At 38.2% G+C, this 6428-nt stretch overlaps 1 long non-coding RNA gene across 1 annotated transcript; it reads left to right on the forward strand.

Moving 5' to 3' along the window:
- Positions 1 to 280: 280 nt before the first annotated feature.
- On the forward strand, positions 281 to 689 carry LOC120106856. Its single transcript, XR_005508854.1, has 2 exons — positions 281 to 467; positions 620 to 689. It is a non-coding gene; the product is annotated as an uncharacterized LOC120106856 (long non-coding RNA).
- The last annotated feature ends 5739 nt before the right edge of the window (positions 690 to 6428 follow it).

Genomic DNA, 6428 nt, shown 5'->3' on the forward strand with positions numbered 1-6428 from the left:
CCCACTACAACAAAAATAGTTTTTGCCGTCTCTATATTGCCGACGCTAGATAAAAGTGTCGGCTAATTTTTTTCTCGCCACAGTAACCGCCGACGCTTCAGCGTCGGTAAAAAAACATATGCCGACGCTTATAAGTGCCGGCATAACGGGAAAACACGACGACGCTTATAAGCGTCGTCGGACTTTATCTCTCCCACAACAAAACCCAATCGACCTTCTCCCTCCGCAGCCCTAAATTCCTAGCTAGCTCACGCCGACCGACTCCCAGCTCTCTCCTCAACCCTTTTCACCGATCTCAGCCATTCCCTCCGCCGAGCGACCCCAAATCGCGTTCCTCTGCCGCATCTCCTTCCCCTCCTCCCCCTCTCCGTTGGCCTCCTCTCCGTAGACATCTTCCTCCTCCTCCGCCGCAGAGCACTCACGCGGCGTTTGAAGTTTGGAGCCGGCAAGGACAGGGACAAGGCCAGGTTTGGGATCTTCTTCTCTTGCTTCGATCTTTAAATTTTGGATGTTTTGGATTTTCTTTTGTTTTTATAATCGGATTGTTTAGGGATTTTGTTCTAGTTTCTCTGTTTCATAAATTTATAATCTGGTCATTAAATTCATTTATCCGTTATAGGAGGAGTTTGTAAGATTCTACTCTCCTGGAAAGGGGCGATCCTCGCTACCGTACGAGTCTTTGCTCAGGTGAGTTCAACTGCTAACCCAAGCTTCCTCCTGTAATAATCCCCATATTCGTTTGGGGATAGTGCGGAATAAGCTGGAATTATCCTCCTTATCCTGCAGCCAAACTACCATTTCCTTTTTATTCTGGAATAAGGCATGGTTGGTTGATAGTCAAATCGATATCTAAGGGAAGAACTGGCCGAGGTCGCCTTTGTCCTGTGATTGCAGTAGTGTTTGACAAGCATGTCTTGCATTCGTTCCGTGACTGGCGGAAATGATTACTCTGCCACTCGTGGAGATTACAAAAAAGAAAAAAAAAGAATCACTATTCTACTCAGTTTAGCAAAAGCTATTCAAGTAAACTATAATGCTATACATTATTCATCATGTATAGATAACACTTATGATCGTATATAATATAGATAAAACTTCTCTGTCACAATCAAAGACCACCACAAACTGCTTAACGGTTCCGCACACAGTTCGTAGCTCTTTTTTTTTTTTTTTTATCAAGAGGAATAAGTCTGTAACATGATAGAAGATAAAATGCACCAATAAAGAACATGACATGGTACGTAGTTATCAATAATTATTCAATATGTACTATATATAACAGTATATGTATGCATGAAATTTAAATGCTGATGGTTATTCAGGCTTAATGAGATATCTGAGCCACACATTTGCATTTCATTGCCCGACCTAGCCCATTCACCACTGCACATAACGAAAGAAATATCTCCTCCTTTAAGAGGCATGATTTCGGCCAAAGGTACGAAGGAGTGGAGGAATCTTAATGGAAATCATCCCTGGATCACAATTTTGAATTTCATGAAGTTGTCTATATTGTGAACATGGTCTGTTATTGCTATTATCTAGATTCCAGATGGTACTAAACTGATGGAGCACATTCAGATCATATCAACAAACATATGCAATAGAAACATGAAAGTACACACAGACTATACTTCAAACATCCTAATATCCATCATAAAAGCAGGTTATCTTCAATCCTACCCGTCCCCCCATGTTTCTATTGATATCTCCCAGTGGAATATATGAAAAGCTGATCTCCTATCAAGCAAAAAACACAATTGAAACATAAAACTATATCTTGGCCCTTGGCATAGTTAGCTGCCATAACAAACAGACCAGAGAAATAATATCATGAAAGTCAAGATTGTTTTAATTGATGGTTTATTGACCCTGGTGATGTCTCACTTATTCTATGGATGAACTTTTCAAAGTAGTATTGCAGCTGTGTTTAAAATACAGCTGTGCGTGCATGCTTGTGAGCATCTCTCAGTCTCGGTTTGTGTACGGCTAAGGATGTAAACTGGCCAGCCTGTGCAATATGTACAGATCATCAGCCAAGTCCTGTTGAAGATTTTTCACATTTACAGCCCATGCCTGGCCCATTTGCATCCATATGCGTGACCATCCAGAATCTTCAACCTGCCTACAGACTGCACTCAAGCAGTTAATATGGGCGAGCATCCAAAACACTTAACCTACATACACGCTGAACACAACTGCAGCACTTAAACACTGCCAAACTGCACTAGATTTATGCACCAAACAACATTTCAGAGATGTGCATCAAGCACACTGCACACTACAAACTGCACTCACTGCAGGTGAGCACTTCATTATAATTATATAAATTTTAAACTGTCGGTACTTTGGAATTATATTTATATAATCTATTTTAAACTTGCTGTACTTTGGAATTATAATTATATAATTTTGGCACTTCATTGATATCTTTTAATTTGGTGTTCCACTCTAGTATCTGATGCTTGGTTTAACTTTGAAACTAGCATGTAATTTTAAGGCTAGCTGACGTCAGAATGTGAGAGATATTGCCTCGGGATATCTATATGAAGAGAATTTGGTGAAGAAATTGGGTAATGGGCAAGACTAGATGGACTGTAACTTTTACTTCCAAGGCATCCTTTTTATTTCCTTTGTGAACATTATGGAGAATAGTCATATCAGTGTAATATATCTATATTCCTGAAGATGTGCATTCAACTAGGTAGGGCAAGATTCTAGCCGATCCAAACCACCAAAATCCAGATTTTCAATATAAACTGACTGCTTATATTTAGGATCTAGTTCCGTTGTGTCTTGCGAATGTATTTATAACTGTGAAATTGGAGCAGAGTCAGTTTTTTTAACTGGATCTGCATTGGGAAGGGGTCACATTAGGTGGACAATATGTTATCTTATGACAAACACTCTTGTGAGCCTTGACAAAATTTTCACTAGTCAATGTCTCAGGCTAAAAATGTTGGGTATTTTTAAAATTCCTGCATATGAAATTAGCAAAACAGAGATGAATAGTTTGCACCTCTTTCATTTTCTTTCCCTTTTATTTTTTTTGCAAATGAGGGCCTATAATTGAAACATTAGGGGGTCTTTTCATTAGAGTCCAAACTTGATTTCTATCAAATTGATTTAATTCCTCTTGCATAGCATTTATCCAATTTTCATCCTTTTCGGCTTCCTCTAGTGATTTAGGCTCTATTTGTGAAACGAATGCAAAATAATTACTAGTATTTCTTAGAGAGGATCTTGTCCTTACCCCTTGTGAAGGATCACCAAGGATTAGATCCCTTGGATGACCATGTGCATACCTCCATTCCCTCGGAAGATCTTGATTTCTTGCTTGGGGTTGATCTTCTTCATCTTGCTGAATTGTATCTTCCTTGACTTCATCCTCAAGTTGTTTGTCTTGTATGGAGAACTCCTTCATTCTGTCTTCAAGTATACCTGCATCACTATCTTCTTCTTTTCTAGAAGAATCTCCATTAACTTCATCAAAAACAACATGAATGGATTCTTCAACAATGAGAGTTCTCTTGTTGAAGACCCTGTATGCTCTACTGGATGAGGAATAACCTAAGAAGATCCCCTCATCTGATTTAGCACTAAATTTACTTAGATTGTCCTTTCCATTGTTTAAAATAAAGCAACGACAACCGAAAACATGAAAATAACATATATTTGGCTTCTTATTTTTCAGCAACTCATAAGGTGTTTTCTTTAAAATAGATCTGACTAATGCACGGTTTAAAATATGACATGCAGTATTTATTGCTTCAGCCCAAAAATATTTTGGTAGATCCGATTCGCACAACATGGTACGAGCCATATCTGCTAGTGTGCGATTCTTCCTTTTTACCACCCCATTTTGTTGGGGTGTCCTAGGGGCCGAGAAATTGTGATTGATACCGTTTTCTTCACAAAATTTTTCAAAATGCTGATTTTCAAACTCGGTACCATGATCACTCCTAATTGCTTTTAGTTTAAGATTAAGTTCATTCGAAATCCTATTATGAAACTTGATAAAAGCGAGAAAGGACTCATCTTTATGTGCAAGAAATGAAACCCATGTAAAACGTGAAAAATCATCAACAATTACAAGACCAAATTTCTTACCCCCTAGACTAGCAGTTCTAGTGGGTCCAAACAAATCCATGTGAATTAGTTCTAGGGGTTTTGATGTTGAGACTATGTTCTTAGACTTGAAAGAACTTCTTGTTTGTTTTCCTAATTGACATGCAGCACAAATTTTGTTCTTTTCAAAGTCTATTTTTGGTAGTCCTTTGACTAGATCTTTTGTAATCAATTTAGAGATTAAATCCATGCTAGCATGCCCTAACCTACGATGCCATAACCAACTAGTCTCATTGACTTTGGCATCCATGGCTACAAGACATTGGCCATCCTTCATGGTGAGATCATCAAGATCTACCATGTAAACATTTCCATGCCTATGTCCTGTAAGTATGATCTCATTGTCAACTGGACTACTAATTATGCATAGTGAAGATTCAAACGACACTTTAAAGCCCTTGTCACAAAATTGACTTATACTTAATAAATTATGTTTTAGTCCATTAACTAACAATACATTGTCAATAAATGAGGAGGGTGATATGGAGATTTTACCAACACCAATGATTTGACCTTTAGCATTGTTTCCAAATGTGACTACTCCTCCTTCTTTTGACTTCAAGGTGACGAAAAGGCTCTTGTCACCGGTCATATGCCTTGAGCAACCACTATCAAGATACCACATTCTCTTTTTACTCCCGGCTGCAAGGCATACCTGCAAAATAATCATGTGAAGCTCTTAGGTACCCAAGTTTTCTTGGGTCCTTCTTGGTTAGTGTAGCTGGTTCCCTTAGGCACCCACACTTTAGTTGTGTTTTTACCTTTTACAAATGTATTCTTGTTAGTTTGAATCTTTCTTTGAATGCAAGAATAGGCTTTATGTCCACTCTTCCCACAATGAAAGCATGTAGGTTTTTCAGTCTTGAAATCTTTTGCTTTCACAAAAAAATTCTTTAGATATTTTTGTTGTTTGCTAGTTTTATATCCTAATCCGGCTTTATTAAAAAATAGCTCTTTGATTGGATAGAATAAGATTTAATTTTTCAGAGCTATGTGTAAATTTCTCCACAATTGGTTTGTACTTATGTACCTCATTTTTAAGAACCAAATTTTCTTTAGCCAATTCTTCCTTATCATTTTTAAGGGATTCAACATTTTGCGCAAGTGAGGTATTACTATTGAGTAGGGATTTAACTTTTAGATTTAATTCCTTAATTAGTGTTTTTGCCGTTTCATTTTCAATGCTAAGTTTTGAATTTTTATTTTCTAGGTCAATGGTGTTAACATTTTCAAAGCTCTCCTTCTCAATCAATAGGTTTTTAATGTCATCCTTTAGTTTTTGATTGGAGGCCTTTAATTCTTTATTCTTTGCTCCTAACATACTACAATCACTCATGAGCTCTTGAAAAGCTTCATATAATTCTTCTAAAGTAAAATTTGTAGTCGAGCTTTGACATACCTCATCATCGTCGAATGCCATGAAACACAAGTTGGCGGTCTCTTCCTTCTCTTCCTCGGAGGAGGATGTGTCGCTATCATCCCAGGTTGCTTTCAACGCCTTCTTCTTCTTCTTTCCATAGTGCTTCTTCTGTTGAGGGCATTCGGAATGGATGTGTCCCGGTCTCTTGCAATCATTGTTAGATGTATGCCCTAGAAGCCAATCTGGCTGACACATTATTAATTCTAGGGACATAATTTTGTACTTGACTATTTATTATTGAATAAATAAAAGGCATCTTTTCATTCATATTGTTTATGTGTCTATGAATCGTCCAAGGAATTAATAAGATGATGATACATATTCTCAAGAGTTGAGAATTTGAGCCATGTATCATTGGTGATTAATTTCTAAATGCTCCTGATCAATGGATCATCACGAGGACGGTGATCGATCCGATCAGTGCACAGATCACTTTCCTTCTGGATGGACGAGACTTGAGTCCACAGTGTAGGGACACTGAAGTGATAGTGCAGGTGCTTGTTAGAGAACAAGGGTACTGAGCGTGACCAAGACAAGAAGTCACTTGGATGTCTATCCACTCGTCAGTGACTTGCTTGATGTTGCAGTAGTGTGACTGGTCCTTTGACCTGCGGTGCTTCGGCTACTCACAGTGAGGTTATTGTAGTTTGACTGCACACATACATGGTCTCTAGCCATATGGGTCCATGCAGTGTAGATTGGCTGCAGTAGGTTCACTGTAGGAGTAGGGTATGCACCTATAAGGAATCTATCGACCTTGATAGAAGAGGAGTGATCCTATGTGATTTGTTAGACTGAGTTCTAAGACCTTGGCCAGGGCAGTAATATAAAGTGGAAAAAGAGTTTTCCACTATCGAACTCAAGTCGAATAAATCTTGAC

Source organism: Phoenix dactylifera, unplaced genomic scaffold (genome assembly GCF_009389715.1).
Source record: "Phoenix dactylifera cultivar Barhee BC4 unplaced genomic scaffold, palm_55x_up_171113_PBpolish2nd_filt_p 000666F, whole genome shotgun sequence".
Taxonomy (NCBI): Eukaryota; Viridiplantae; Streptophyta; class Magnoliopsida; order Arecales; family Arecaceae; genus Phoenix; species Phoenix dactylifera.